The sequence below is a fragment of the Lactuca virosa genome, chromosome 3 (genome assembly GCF_052849685.1).
Source record: "Lactuca virosa cultivar CGN04683 chromosome 3, Lactuca_virosa_CGN04683_v6, whole genome shotgun sequence".
NCBI classification, from domain to species: Eukaryota; Viridiplantae; Streptophyta; class Magnoliopsida; order Asterales; family Asteraceae; genus Lactuca; species Lactuca virosa.
Genome location: NC_136428.1, coordinates 300,412,349 through 300,429,894, shown reverse-complemented (window position 1 = coordinate 300,429,894; position 17,546 = coordinate 300,412,349).

Sequence of the window (17,546 nt, the reverse complement as noted above, 5' to 3'; positions counted from 1 at the left end):
GCCTCATTCACGAAGCCGATCTATAAGGGGGGTTATAAGGTTACTGCATGTAAAATGGCAGTTTAATGAGTCCACTCTCACCCACCGCTTCCTTGACTGGTGGAGGGTCGTTAGCCGAACGGGTAGGATAGGACTCTAATTCTCCCTTCATTAAAACTATAATGATAAATATAAAGTAACTAAACACTTATAAATTCCCAATCTTAGTTACTTAGGAAAATGTGAATATGGTGCTAACCCATGAAATTGCACTTTGCACCTAGTTAAGCCGTTAGTGGAGCGTGTGTGGTTAACCGGCACACTAATTTGGACTGACAACGCGTGGAAAAGGGTAGCTTGATGTTAATCATAGATCAATGGAGCGTGTGTGGTTAACCGGCACATTGATTAGGTGGTTGTAACATTGGGTATACCAAGCTAATTTGCATGGTTATTCACACCTTGTTTGTGATCCTCGACATCCCAGTCACAAACTTGAAGGGCACACTCGAGATTTAAACATGCCATTGAATTATTCAATGAATCTCAAAGGATCTAGGAGTTTCAATTCACTTAAAACCTAAAACTCTTTTTCATTTTTGTGGTGGAAATTGGTAAATCGTCATTTACCTACCTTCAAGTATTTTGCAATTTTGATTACGGCATCCCTCTTCCAAATTGTAAAATATTGTGTTGGGTCCTAGCCTTAATATTTCATTTGGGTGTTATATTAAGGACTTAAATCAACTAAATTGAATTTCTCCCATTGTAGATGTCTAGTTCAGACAACTATGGTCTTCCCAAATCCTTTGGAACAAGCTTTCCTCTTGAAGATGAGGTCCAGCGGTTGGATCGTGGAAGTCATACTTCACTTCCTCCACCTCCTCCAATAATTCTCCCTAACCCATAAGTTCAAAGACTTGAAAAATTCAAGGTCACTCAAGCCCTACTTGCAATGAAACATCAAGATGGAAGGCATGTGTATACTCACGTCTTGGAGATGAAGTCACATATTGACAGACTGAGAGTATTGGGTGTCGAAGTCTCAAGGAAGTTGGCGGTTGACTGGGTTCTTCAATCACTTCCTGAGTCATATAGTGAGTTCATTAAGGACTATTATGTGACAGACCACGACATGACCCTTATTGATCTTACTTATTTGCTTGTTGCTGTTGAATCAGCAATGATTTGGAGCACTGGAAAAGCAAATTTGATTGGAAGATCTACTCGCCAAACTTCCATGGACATTGACAATGGAAACATTGGAAGTCCAGAAAATATTTCTCTTTCCAAGGGAAAGAGAAAGGCTAAGTCTGTGATTGTCCCGTGTACCATTCCCAAAGAGTCTATATGTTTCTACTGCCAAGAAAAGGGAAATTGGTTGCGAAGCTGCCCTGACTACCTGAAAGATCTGAGAAAAGGTAGAATCGAAAATTTTGACTCTGCTTCAGGTAAGTCTACTATCTAACTCTATTAAGTTCCTAATTTTTGATTCTTAATACATGATGTGACAATGTTGCATTTTGATGTTTTGTAGGATCATGCAAAGGGAAGGAAGCTTAAAAGAAGAGTATGTTGAATCTGATCGCGAAGATGGATTTCAATCGCATGGTTCGAAGATCGGATTTTTGAGCTGCTGCTTAGGAGTTATGATATATTGCTAGGAAATATGTAATAACATAGCTTTCATTTGTAATTGCATTGTAAGGAAAAGTTTTTTCCGCATTTTATAAATATTTTATTTCTATTATATCTCCTTGCAATGACATTAGTGAAAATTGATGTTTGTATGTTTCTATGTTAGCAATATGAATTTGATTCTTTCATTTGTGGTAGTGTCGAGTATGTTGGAGCATGAAAATGCTCTACAATGTTGAGTGTTTATTAGGCTAGAATATTCCCTTGTATGAAAAGCATATTCCCTCCACTAGTATATAAAGTGGAGGTGATGGTCATTTGTTAAGTAAGAGTGCACTATGTAGACTTTGTAGATAAGAGAGAGTGTGGTGGGATCTCTCCCACCATGGGAGAGTTATCTCTCCCAACCATGAGTGTTCTTGTAATATTTTGTATCTCTTTATCTATTTAATACAGTTTTACTCACATACTATGTTCTTCATGTTCATACACGATTATCTTCTTGGTAATATCTTCCGCACATATCCAATCGAGAAAATGGGAACCTACAAGTGGTATCAGAGCGAGACCTTGGAGATCTCACGATTATTTCAAGGGAACGATCCCGATTGGTTTATTATCTTGAAGATTTTCGTCATATATACTGTGAGTTATTTACTGTTTAGTTGGTGATGTTGCTAGAAAAATAAAAATATGTTGCTACTGTTCATACACTTTTGCTGCTGTTGAATTTGAGTTTATGAAAAGAAAAATATGTTTGCTGAAGAAGATGAAGTTCTCTTTAAAAAGGTGGTGTTTGATCTTATTATTCCATGCAAAAAGATGTTTAGAAAAAGACAAAAATATGATTTTGGAGTAAGAGATTGCATAATTGGTCATGGATTCGGAGTATTTGATTTTTTTTGTAGAGATGAAATGAGTGTGGATAAGATTTTCCGAGATGAAAAGGTGTTATGGAGTTGTTTTTTTTTTTGAGATGGTATTGCTTTGAGTGTGTTTGGGCATGAAACTTCTATGAGTAGAGATTGTGTGGCTCGTGGTACTAGTCTTAATGCTTGTGTATAATTTTCCGAGGTTAATATATGGGGTGTCATTAGTCGTTTATCAGCACATGAAAATAAAAGGTGATACAAGTCTATAACCGGATTTGAGGGATATAACCGGTTATCTTGCATGAAAAAGCCAAAACACCACTTCCCTCATTATGCGTGAGAACCACGCCCGAATCAGCTTGCGCCACATCAGGGCATATTCGGTCCCATATCAACGACATGCACCATTTGATTGGTGTTTGAATTTAGCTGCAACAATTGGGGCCCACATCCAAGTTAAACACGCTACCAACACTTCATGCTACCGGGTCCACCTGCATTTAATGTTTGTATATTCAAGGAGTAAAAGCCAGCCACGTGCTCAGCCATTTGTCTCACTCAGTTGCATGTGTCGGTCCAAATAGGAATGCATTTTTTGTCCCCACTCTCAACTTCAGCAAGTGCCTCACACTCTCCAATCCAACAGCAACACATCAACGTTAGTCTGGACCCACATGCGCTTTTCATCAGCAACAGTCGAATGCTGCAGCTCTTGTAGTGTACCTCACGCAAAAGGAGAAATGTTGTAGGTTGTCAACTTTTAAAGGTCAAACCTGACCTTCTCTCTCTTGTCAAATCACTGTGACTTTCTTTTATTTATTGCTTTTGTCGGTAAATGCCTAATGACCACATAAGGATGTCACGTGTTTTCAAGAATGAACCATTTGCTTCCGGACTCGACCCCACCCATTTGCTTTCTGATTCCGAAACAACCACTCTGGAACCACTTTCTCCACTTCGAACTTTGAACCCTTTTTTTCGGACCAAGACCCATTCCGGCATTTTTCATTTCAAACCCATTTCGGAATTTTTTTAAAGCCCACTTCGGAAATCAACCATTTTAGATCCTTTTCTTTTTTTTCACTTAGGAACCCAACCATTCCTCATCAAAAAAAAATCCGGACTCACCCTTTCATTCCAGACTCATAATTTCCGGAATCAAAAAAAAAAAAAAAAAATCGGACCTTAACCTCTTTACCTTTTTCATTCCTGACCCTATTTTCTCACTCCGGAATTTCCACTCTTAACCTTTTTTCACTCCTAACCACTTTTCACTCCTAAATTTTTTTTACTCCTAACATTTTCCACTCCTTACCGACTCTCCCCTCCTTACCTTTTTCAGCTTAACCCATTTTCCTAAGTGAATCCATTTTCATTATGGATCCATTCCTAACCCATTTTTTTCAAGTTTTTTTATAACCAATTTATTTTTTTTAAAACCAATTAATTTTATTTAACACCCATTATTTTTTTATGCCAATTATTTTTATTTTATACCAATTATTTTTATTAAAACCAATTTTAGCCCCATGGTTCAAGGATTCATTCTTCTTGGTGATTATGAGTGACGACACAGTTGGTTCAGAGATTATTATTTTGGTGTCTCACTTCTACCGAGCTACTCGCATTTTTACTCCCTTCAGACTATTTATATATGGTCTCGGACCATCATTTGGGAGTTCGGGTTTGCATTTCGGTTTTCGGCATTACTTCGGTTCAGCATTATGATTTTTCAGCAGCGGGTTTATCATATATATTCTACAGTGTTTGTTCAGTTCGACAATACATCACCATGTCTACCCCTGACCGAAAAATAATATCCTCGTTTTTACGGGTAGATGCTCACATCAAGGGGGAGCATGCGATGCTCCATCATATCCAACATATTTTCTTTCCCGGTTTCATGATTATTTTTTATCTTTATTGCATGGTCGATCAAAAATAGTGGGAGAATCATGAGCATCCATTCTGGTTTATTGTTGGAGTTTTGACGTTAGAGACATTTGAAGACGAAGATTCATTTAGTAGTGTGATGCGACACTAATTTTTGGTCTTCACAGATCGAATTTTTGGCATCACTTGATGTTCTTCGGATTATGATTATTTATCTTCAGACTCTACACTTTAGGATGTCTCATTTGTGTTTGCATCTGGTTCAGATATTATGATTGCTCGAGTTTGGATTTGCGATATTTTGAAGACGATGATTATTTTAGCGATGCGGCGCGACACTTATTTTTGATCTTCCGATCAAATTTTTGGCATTGCTAGACCATGTCTTTGGATTCACATTATTTATCATTCGGACTTTATTTTTGGATGCTTCACATTTTCAGCAGGTTATTCTTCAGAGATTATTTGGTGCATTATCATTCGATTTCGAAATATTGAAGACGTTGTGTGATTCGAGATTGTGCTCTTCAGTTCTACAGTCGAGGGGGAGACTGTTAACATGATTGGTTTTTGGGGACTGATCACATTCGAAGATTGGGATTTCATACTTTTATTCAGAGATTGGGGTTTCTCTGTTTGTTCTTTGATGCTAGAGATTCCATTGCCAGATTCTGAGATCACGACTGCTTCAGCACTTCCGAGACAGTTCAGCACTAGACCTACCGGATCTGCCTGTCGGATGTTCTGCCTTTTATCACTGCTTTACTATCACCATTTCTAAGCATTTAGGGGGAGATTGTTGGAGCATGAAAATGCTCTACAATGTTGAGTGTTTATTAGGCTAGAATATTCCCTTGTATGAAAAGCATATTCCCTCCACTAGTATATAAAGTGGAGGTGATGGTCATTTGTTTATTAAGAGTGCACTATGTAGACTTTGTAGATTAGAGAGAGTGTGGCGGGATCTATCCCACCATGGGAGAGTTATCTCTCCCAACCATGAGTGTTCTTGTAATATTTTGTATCTCTTTATCTATTCACTATAGTTTTACTCACATATTATGTTCTTCATGTTTATACACGATTAACTTCTTGGTAATATCTTCCCCCACCGATCCAATCGAGAAAATGGGAACCTACAGAGTATTTGCCAAATTAGGAAACATTCTCATCACCCAAGTTTCAATTGGACAAAAACTTGGAATCATGCAAGTTGTATTGTATGATGAATGAGAATTTTCATCTTTAGTAAATTAAGACTAATTCCTTGTTCACATGTATATGTGAGTCAAGTGAAGGACTAGGGGATCGGGTACATTGGGTGTGCGCTGGTCAAGATCCACCACAAAGATCGATAAGACCATTCGTCATGATTTACTAATGTTTAGTAAACATGGTTATGCTTACAAGTATAAGTATAATTCTGAAACATTGGAAAAGGTTCAATGTATGGCAGAACGAATGAGAAGAATCAAATTAGGCAGAAAGATAAAAGTTTCTCAAGTCTGAAAATATGGGAGAGTACTTTAGTATCGTGTTTTATGATCATCTTAATGTTTATGGAAAAACCATATCACAATTGATCCTCTAAGGATATCTTAGTGCATTTGTATGGCTAAGAAGAGGAATCGTGAATTGTTTGAAATGGTTAAATCAAGAAGATGAGTCATAGTTCGTTCCCAAAACAAGTCTTAGAGTCATACTCCAAGATTGTAACCCTAAGTGACATAATCTTAAGAAAGGTTTAAAACACTTATCAAATGTAGAGTAAAAGTTTCTACTCTTGTACATTTGAAATTGGTAAGTTGTGATGATTTTGAATAAAACAAAGACCAACTAAGGCCAATTGTGTGAAGTGTTTGTCTTGATAAGAATCCACACTAACTCTTGAATATTTGATTTGTCAAGGAATGATTCATGAAAAGAGAATTTTATATGTCAAGAGGGTAGTGGGAGTCTTAAAGATCTTGGAAAAGCTTCAAGAACTAATCAAGAATAAAACCTATTATTTATCACTAGCACACGACTTGAGGTTTATAACCTATCGTGTTGACATATTCTTATTTCTGTGCCCATTCCAGTTAAAGTTGACTATGCATGGGAGTTCTATGAGTTCTCAATTGTTTGCACAACAATTAGGAAGCAATGGTAGGCCCTTGTGCTACCAAGTGGCAAGAAATTAAGTTTAAACAAGTTCAGTCCATATGAGTTTGGATTTGTCACTAACCATGTCTTTTGATTATAGTTTGACAAATTCACATGGATAGGAACACATATATCATAAAATCTAAGTGTCATATGGTTTCTCTCCGATTCATGAAAATGATGGTGAGGAAACGCTTTCACTAAGTAGAATTTAAGGAGATAGAAATTGTGATATTTGCATTCTCAAATTCGATTATGATTATGGCATCCCTCTTCATAATTCGAATTGTGAGAAATGGCAAAGGTCTAAACATTTCAGACTTATGGTTGTAAGTTCTAAAATTGTTAAGACACACATGTGAGCTATCTAAGGAAAGGTGTATGATTTTGATAAGCCTAGATAAAGTCTTATCGAAGCATCTCGTATCAAAAATCTGAACTTTGGTAAGAAAGTCAATAAGTATCCAGTTCTAGAAGTCCAGCTGATCTCTGAATACATGTCAAAGCTAGTGGGAGCATAAGTGTTATGCTAATAATAATTATTCTGCTAGTGGGAGCATAATTATTATGGTAAATGTTGCAAGTTAGCAATGTTAATTATAGAAAACAAAGGTTTCAATTCGCAAAGTCGCAGGGTTTGAAAAGTTGTTTTGCTATAATTAAGGGAGAGGGATTTATACTTCATTTCAAATCTAAAAGCTTAGATTGTGAGATTTTAATCAAATTTAGTCAAATATATATGAATGTTATGTTGGAATGGTTCAACATAAGGAAATTCTATATATGGAAATGTTAATTGCGTTCTCAAATTTGATTATGATTACGGTATCCCTCTTCATAATAAAAATTATGAGAACATGGCAAATAGAAATATTATAGCAAAAGACTAATTAAGCATCATGTCTTTATGTTAGACATTATGAAACGCATCCCATATGCTTCGGGTATAGGATCGATTGCATATGCTATAATATTCTTGTGTTCTAATTTTCCAAATGCCTAGGGCATTAAGAGGGAAAAAGGAATAGAACCGGATATGACTAAAGTCGTTAAACAATTGTTAAGGACAATCTAAGGTTCACCAATGATTGGTCGCTTAAGGACAGTTGGAAGTATAGTAATGGAAGGACCATATTGACATTATTATGAATAGATAGGAGTCTATTATTAATGAGTTGTCGTATGGCAAATATGGAATGTTTCCATATTGGGAGTTGAAGAATAGATGAAAAGGTTTGAAACTTTTATGCAAGAAGGATGTTCAAAGGAATGTACTTTGAATTTGAGACTTCATTTCCATGGAATTGTCTTGTAACAATCTCCAAAGTAATATTTTCTAATATCTTTAGTCAAGTCTCTGTGGCTTTTGGCACCTAGACATTACAAAAGAGTCATTGCATGATAGTTTATAATCTAACACTTCCTAGCAGTGACAAGAATTTGGAATTTTTACATTTGCAATAAGGATTTGGAATTGTGAAATGAGCATCATTAAAATGTTTTCAATTGATCTATTTCACAAAGTAAGGACCACAGACAAACATAGTGTGCATGTTTGGAGCAGGACATAACTATTGTTTAGACAAACATAGTGTGAATGCTTGGAGCATGGCATAACTATTCTTTTAATTCAAGTATTAAGTTGATTATTCGAAACATCATACAATGAATAATGAGTAATCAATATGACTCAAAAGTCTTTGGGCCATATAGGATTAGTATTATTCTTGTGTTTCACTTTGCATGTTTTGACTTCCCGAATAACTAGGTTATTCAAACCATCCACAGTCGATCATACTTTGGAAGTAGGTATTGAGGCAAGACTGTCATGAATGGGTATGTAGTTTGTCTAGGACATAGCTTCAGTGTTCATGAGTGCTCATGGAATAAGATTCGAGTATTGGATTCAACCCACGCTCATTTGAATCACTTCATGGATTTTATCACGAGTGATCATGAGACGATAACATCTTATATTCTTGAAATCAGGACGTGTGAGTTGTAGTTGCAAGTCGGTTGCACATTGACATATGTAAACGCACCAGTAACTTGGTGTTATAAAACATATCGTTGTGTGTAATTCGATGACTAAATACAAGCGAGCATTTGGGTCGAAGTTTATCCGTTCCTTTTACCCGATGTGGATAAAAGCGATATATATGGTCCCCTCGATGATTTAGTGATGACATCAGGCCTGGACTGATTTGATTTGTTCAATTAGTCGGTCGTCATAAATCGGAAATCGGGAAACAACAGATGGCCAGAGAGAATGATTATAATCCATGTCTTAGTCCATATGATATCTATAATGGAGGAATATATGATCCCTTATCTAATGGACACGTCATTGACTAGGTCATAGTTCGACATCCGCTTTTAAGAGCTATGATTGCTAATCGGGTTGGAGTCATGCTTGCAATAATAGTTATTAGACTTATCCAAGTGGGAGACTGTTGGATTAGGTGTCTAAGCCCATAACTATTATTGGTATGTAATTGACCCGAGAGTAGCATGTTCCATTTGGGTTGCATGGCATCGGAACAATTTGGATAGACTTTTGTGAGAAGATGATATTTATGATTTATTAATATATTATCAGTTCTAATATATTAATATGAAATCATGTTATTTAATTAGTATTGATCAATAATTAGTTTAGAATTAATTTTCATGATCAAAAGAGACTAATTAAATAAATGGGGATTGATTTGGTAAATCATTCATTCTTATAAAGTGGGCTTATGATCCATAGTTCTTCATGTTGGGCTAAAACCATGTGGTGACCCATGGATACTCCATGGAGGTTAAAACCCATGGATCATGAGGAATGTGGAAAGTCATGAGTTACATGGTGTAACCCTAATGTGCACACTATATAAGAAGCCTCATGGCTCATGAAATTGGCACTAGTGATAGTGATGAAAGGGCTAGCCGATTTGTGAGTGGAAGTATCATTCTCTCAAGTTATTCCAATTGTTGGTGGTGTTGTGTGATTCCATTTGAGGTGCAACACTTGGGGCACTAAGTTCTTAAAGGTCCAAGGCTTCCAACTACAAGAAAAGGTATGTCTTCTAACTTGTTTTATTACCCAAATATCAATGTTTTGTATGCTAGTTAGGGTAATACCTTGGAAAGTTCAAGTTTGCATGTATAATAGATAAAACATAGATCCAATGTATTTATGGTTGCATATACACCTTAGGAGTGTTAGAATGCTCAAAACCCAATGCAAGTACCATCCGGACAAGGCTAATGTGGTGGCCGATGCCCTAAGCCGAAAAGAATACTCGGGCCGCTAGGTAAGAACACTAACGATGACCATCCATTCCCACTTGTCTTCACAAATCAAGGAGGCTCAACAGGAAGCCTTGAAGCCGGAGAACGTCGCAAACAAAGCTTTACGTGGGATGGACAAGAATCTCACACTCAAAGAGGACGGGGCATACTACCTCATGGACCGGATCTGGACCCCAAAATTTGGAGGGTTCAGAGATGTAGTCATGAATGAAGCACACAAGACACGACACTTCGTCCATCCGGGTCCGACAAAATGTACCTGGATATCAAACAACATTATTGGTGGCCGAATACGAAAGTAGAGATTGCTACCTACGTGAGCAAGTGTCTGACTTGCGCTAAGGTTAAGGTAGAATATCAGAAGCCCTCGGGATTATTACAACAGCCAGTGATACCCGAGTGGAAATGGGAACGAATACCAATGGATTTTATAACCAAATTGCCTAAGTCGGCAGACGGACTGGATGCCATTTGGGTGATTGTCGATCGGTTGACTAAATCCGCCCATTTCCTACCAATAAAGGAAGCATATAAAATGGAGAAGCTAACACGGATCTACATAAAAGGAGGTGGTGAGACTACATGGAGTACCGATATCTATTTTTGACCGAGATAGTAGATTCACCTCTCGATTTTGGCAACCGCTCCAGAAAGCATTGGGAACTCAGCTGGATATGAGCACTGCCTACCACCCCAAGACTGATGGCCAAAGTGAGCGAACCATTCAAACATTGGAGGACATGTTAATGGCATGTGTGATAGATTTCGGCAATACTTGGGATGCCCACTTGCCACTGGTGGAATTCTCATACAAAAATAGTTATCACACAACTATCAAAGTTGCTCCTTTTGAGGCCCTTTATGGACGAAAATGTTGTTCACCTCTCTGTTGGGCTGAGGTAGGAGATACCCAACTGGCAAGGGGACATGTACCAAACAGCACTCTCACGGGACCCGAGATCATCCGAGAAACAACTGAGAAAATCATCCAGATCAAAGCACGGTTCCATGCATCTCGAGACCGACAGAAGAGCTACGCAGACCAAAGGCGGAAGCCTCTGGAATTTCAAGTAGGAGATCGTGTGGTGCTAAAAGTCTCTCCTTGGAAAGGGATGATACGATTCAGAAGTCAAGGAAAGTTAAATCCACGACACATCGGACCATTCGAGATCCTTGCGAGGATCTGTCCGGTGGCTTACAAGCTGCAGCTACCATCGGAGCTTAGCAACGTACACCCTGTCTTTCACATGTCAAACCTGAAGAAATCCCTATCGGACGAAACTCTCGTTGTTCCACTCGACGAGATTGAGGTGAATGAAAATGTCATGTTCGTTAATGAACCGGTCGAAATCATGGATAGAGAAGTGGAACATACGAAACAAAGCCGCATTCCGATTGTGAAGGTTCATTGGAGTGCCAAACACGGACCTAAATTCACATGGGAACACGAGGATCGGATGTTGCAGAAATACCCCCATCTCTTTTCTAGTTCTTAAGGATTGCTTTCGAAAGAATTTTGGGACGAAATTCCCTCTAACGGGGGGACGATGTCACAACTAGCAAATTAGGGTTATGATTTCTATCCTTGTATAAGATAACTTCTTCTTGTAACCTTGTAACCCTACATTTAGTATAAATCAAACTTAAATGTTATTTAAGCTGTTCATCCAAAAATTGTGAGTCAAGGCAAAACCACTTTGTGTAAACCCAAAACACGACCCAAGCCCCTATTTAGGCCAAGACTGTCTTATTGGCTCCTAAAGTGGCCGATAACCTCTCAAATTGGTCCTTTTGGGCCGAAAACTCTCTTTTGGGCCCTAATTGGCTGGAAACTTTTATTTAACATTGTTTTGGGTCGTAAGACCCTTATTAAGCCTTATTGGGCCGTGAAATTTATTTCTTAGACTATATTGGGCCGAAAACCTTTATTTGGGCCCCAATGAACTAAAAATTCCTATTAGGCCCTATATTGGGACAAGAACCTTATTTTTAGTATTAATTAGCCTTGTTGGGTCGAAAGCTCTCTCATAAAATCTCATTGGGCCGAAAACCCCTTAATTGGGCCAATACCCTTCCTAGAACATTATTGGGCCGAAAAATCCTTGGACCAAGTCAAGTTTGAAGCCCAGAAACCTTTCTTGGGCCAGCCTTGGGCCGAACCCCCCCCCCCCCCTGGTCGGTTAGGGTTTGGTTATAAAAAAAAGGTTAAGAGAAATGATCTATACATGCCACCTCAATATTGCATGGCAAATAACTATGCATTTACCCTTCATGTAACTAAGCAAACTCACAATAGTAAAAATGGGAAGAAGTTACTAGGTGAAAAGAAATGATTTTCTTGATTTGTGTTAAAGATCACAAAAATATGTCCAAGAAAATGTTAAAGCAAATTTTGTCATGAAAACTTGAAAAATGGAAAAATATGGAAATTTCACTCAAAATGTGCTATTTTCGACCATAATGGTAAAAATGGGCTAGTTTTGACAATTATGCTAAAAATGGACTATTTTTTACAACAATATTCAAAATGGGCTATTTTTGACAATTATGGTAAAAATGGGCTATTTTTTACAACAATAGTAAAAAAAGGCTATTTTGGCAATTATGGTAAAAATAGGCTATTTTTGACACCAATAGTAAAAATGGGCTATTTTTGACAATTATTGTGAAAATGGGCTATTTTTTACAACAATAGTCAAAATGGGCTATTTTTGACAATTATGGTAAAAATGGGCTATTTTTTACAACAATAGTAAAAAAGGGCTATTTTTGGCAATTATGGTAAAAATAGGCTATTTTTGACACCAATAGTCAAATTGGGCTATTTTTGACAATTATTGTAAAAATGGGCTATTTTTTACAACAATAGTAAAAATGGGCTATTTTTGACAATTATGGTAAAAATGGGCTATTTTTTACAACAAAAGTAAAAATGGGCTATTTTTAAACACTCCTAGTAAACTGTATAAATTCCGACAGGAACTATTGCGTGTTATAATTTGTAGTCGAAAATATACACTGGTAACATTATTTATAACGTTAAATAATGGAATTCAACATTCGTGTAAATTCTGTTAAGGCTCTTGTGAGACACTCCTTCACTCGTACCTACCTAGTGTACATCGTAAGTCCTGTAGTTATAACCATAGTCTCCTGGAGGGAGAGCGGGATATTGTGTATAGATCTTGTAACATCCAAAAACTGGTATGTTTTGAAACCCTCAAGAATTTATATTTTTGGCATAATTGGTCCCTTGAGTACGCTTAGTGTACTCTGCATGAAGGATCGCGGAGGAGCCTTACGTACGCTGGGCGTACGTAAGGGTACGCCGGACGTACGCATCAGAGGGCCAAAACCCTAAATCTCGGACTTGTCCCCTATTTAAACATCTTTTAGCCTCTTGGACCAAACCCTATCAGCCTCTTGAGCCTCTTTTCGTCTACCTTCAGCTGTGATATTGTGTGTGAGAGTTTTGAGCTTAAGGAGAGGGTTCTTGGTGGCCATTTTAGAGTTCTTTCAAGAAGAGGAAGTGGTTTAGCAAGCTTGGGTCGGTTTGGTGCTTCGAGGATCTGCATCTTGGTCATCTTGCAAAGCTCCTTGAGGTAAAAGCTTGCACCTTTCCATTTAAATCTCTAGATCTAGCTAGGGTTTCCTAGTCTTGTCTCTTTGGTTGTTTTTGGACACCCATTTGTGAGTTAAGCAACTCCAGAAGGTGGGAATGACAGATCTAAGGTCCCTTGGTCCTTTAGCATCATAAAAATGGAGTCTTGATGGGAGTTTTGGCCTCATGCATGGGTTAAAGACCTTGGAAAGGTCTTAATGGAGCTGTAGGGTGTATATGAGGCATGCAAAGGCATAAAGTTGCCAACTTTATGCCTTAGGACATCTTAATAGACCTAGATCTGGCTTTTGGACGTAAAGGAACCGAGTAATAAGCACTTAATGGAGAAAGTGCTTAACCAGGTAGTACGTTGGGCGTAACCCAGTGTACGCTAAGCGCAGTCCCAAGACCCCAGTACGCTGCACGTACGAGGATGGTACACTGAGCGTACGCATCTCACTTGGGCCAAATCTGTTTTGGGCCTTTGAGCTTTTGGGCCTCACTTGGTTATTGGATTTGATTACCTTCTGTGAATTATGGGTCGTTTCATCTGATATGGGCCATGGATATTTTGGTTGGGCCTTATTGGGCCAAGGGGCCCATTAGTGATTTTGGACGTGGATTTTGGGCCCATTAGCAAGGGAAGGATAATTGGGCCTCATAGAAGGATTTGGGGTTGGGTTTCCCTTTGATTAATTTAAGGTCCTAACAGTGATTAATATTATTTGTCCAGCACGGGAGGTCACAGATTGTTAGGAGAGCAGCTTTTGCATTTAGCAGACTGAGGTGAGTCTCCTCACCATACCAATGGGTCTAAGGCACCAAGGCCGACCCATTATGTGATCATGATATATGTGTTAGATATTTTGTGTTTGATATGCTATGTGATAGTGTGTTTTGTATGGAAGAGAATGGGAGAGCCCATGGCACTTGGATGTAAGACCATGAGGAGAGCCCATGGCTTTCCTATCAAAGACCATGGGAGAGCCCATGGCACTTAGGTGTAAGACCATGTGGGGAGCCCATGGCATCCTGGAGTAAGACCCTGGGGTCGAGCCCACGACATCCTTATCTGTTGTATGCATCGTTTATATGATATGTGTGTAGCTCCAGTGAGCTATCAGGATATGTGTATGTGTAGTGTGTAGTATGCTCTGGGGAACTCACTAAGAATTTCGCTTACAGGTTGTTGATTTGTTTCAGGTACATCTGAGCCCAAGGGCAAGGGCAAGGTGTGATGGCGCGGCGTGCACTCTATCTCTTTTTCATTGATACATTTTGGGGACACTCTGATGTTTTTGAATAATATTGTATCGAACGTGGTTTTGAAAACAATTGTGCTTGGATTTCATTGTTATTCAAATGTGTTTGATTAATTAAAAATGAAAATTTTCTTTGAAAAAAAAAATCAGGTCGTTACAAGTGTGTGACATCCCCTAATTTCTCGTCCAGAAAAAACCGATTTAAATTATGCTTTTTAAAATAAAATCAGAGAAATTCTTTTAAAAGATGTTGCGGAATTGGTCCCCAAAACAAAACATGATAAAAGTTTATCAAAACCTTTCTTTAAGAAATATATAATTTCCTTTTATATCAAAACCTCGGGATGTCATGTTTCGATACAGATCAAAAGCATAAACAAGACATTATAAGCCTTGCAACAGTTATTTACAACTACTGGCCTATAATCCAAAAATCTCTCATCATCATCCGACTATGCTCGGGGTCCACTACCTGTAATAATATAAAGCTGAGTGGGTCAGGCTTAGGAGCCTGGTGAGCATATAGGGTTTTCAACCCACAATAATAATAACTTATTAAGTTCACCAATCAACAATAACCCTGATTACCCATTCCCTTTATCCTCACTTTATGTCCCTAAACACCTATCACAAGGGACCTAGCCTCAAGAATATCATCGGGATGGACACTACCGCTAAGGGGACTCCTCAGCCATACATGTCCTAAAGGCAACCATGAAGGGGATGGAGTACGCCAATGAACATTTAGTTCACCAACACCTACAAGTTGCGAACCTGCCAGTGTTCCACTGGACTGTCTAGAAAGGTCCGTGGTCGTCATCTATACTCCGCTAGACGACTACAACAACAACAACATCGAGGCCTCTCATCATTTTAACACTCATCGACTATTTCGTCTACCCACGTTCTACCCAACATATTTGTAGATAAAATACATATACAGTTTAAAACTTGTATAAAACATCTATTCAACAGTCACCTCAATTAAACAATTAATATAATTACACATAGCACGTATTTTATAGAAAATACTTCATATCTAGGTGTAAGATGAAAGTGACTACACACTCACTTGATTTAATGATAATCGGGCAGCACTTTGTTCCCTAAAACGATCTTTTCTAATAAAATCGGGAGTTTTATTGAGAAACCGGGCTCTGCGAGGGTCGGGCTTCAAAACCGAAAAGATAAATTTCTCGGGCTTCTCGGGCACTTCGGGACGTGTTTCGGGTGTTTGGTATGATACCGGGGCTTTGGGGTAAGTTGGAATGAAAGAAATATTGAAAGAGGGGTGAAAGTGGCAATTTTTGAAACTATCACCGGGAGGTCTCGCACCCTTCTATTTATAGGGGCGACGCTTCTGATCGGACGGCTGAGAGGCTTCCAGGTGGCAGCAGATCCGAAGAGGAGTCACATGGTTCGCACGTCCGAGGGTCTTGCTGTTGACCTCTGATTGGACCGAAGTCTAGGGTCCGAGGGTTGGAGTCGTAACGCACCTGTGAAGCTCGGACACGTCAGCAGGGCACGCGTCGCTCCGCGATTGGACCAGCGATTCGGATGCGAGGAGTCACCTAGACACGCGTCGGACGAAGGCGAGGCGGCTTCGGACGGCTCTCCGGATTCGAACACGCGTCTGCCAGCTGCTCGGATGACTCAGCAATTTCGGACACGTGGCACGTTATGAGCGAGGGTGACGTGGCCGAAGTCCACCATGCGAAATTTCTCGGATTTGACATTTATTCTCGATTTTTGTGCAAAAACTTCTAAAATCCATAACTTTCGCATACGAGCTCCGTTTTTTACGTTCTTTATATGCACGCGTAGGTAAAATTACGCTCTACAACTTTCGTTTAGACTTCGTCGGCTAATTTTTATTTTAATTTTTATATTATTAATTTTAACAGACTGGGACAGGAAATCCGTTAAAAATTCATAACTTCTTCATCCGACGTCCGTTTTCGTTTGTCTTTTTACCGTTGTACGACTATTGACGAGAGCTTCGATTCTCGTTTAGGTTGTGTCGGCTAAAAATCATACGATCTAAAATTCGAGTTTTTAGCTGTCTACTGCTAAGCTGAAACTTAGAAAAATCATAACTTTCTCATACGAAGTCAGATTTGGGTGTTCTTTTTATACATACTCTCGGTTTAACGAATACTACGACTTTCGTTTAGATCACTAAGGCTAAAAAGTAGTTTATCAAAAACTCACTTTTTACGACATTCGGCACCGTGCCGGTTTTGTCGCGAAACTTCGACAGGTCATAACTTCTTCGTTATAACTCGGATTTCGGTATTCTTTATATATCCGTAATCCTTGTTACGACCACTACAACTTTCTTAATAGATATCGGCTTTATCTACTATTTATTTTCGACGCTCATTTTTATTCTTAATTAATTAAATTCTAATAATTAAGCATAAAACACATAATTCACACAATATTCACATAATTCCTTTTCATTTCTTCAAAATGAGTTACAAAGGTTAACCTAGACTATCACATCAATTTTAATGCCTAGCCTAGTAACACGGGCGTTACAATTCTCTCCCCCTTAGGATGATTCCGTCCCCGGAATCACACATCAACAAACAACTGCGGGTAGCGACTCATCATGTCACTCTCCGTTTCCCAGGTGAGATTTCGCCCATTCGTATGTTTCCAACGCACAAGCACTAAATCGACCATCTTGCGTCGCAACTTCTTAGTCTTACGGTCAACGATTGCCTCAGGTTCTTCAATTAACCGCTTGTTTTCATACAACCTTAATTCAGAAATGGGAATTATGTCGGGCACATCTCCCGTGAACTTTCTCAAATAACACACATGAAAGGTATTATGAATACCCTCCAGTTCTTT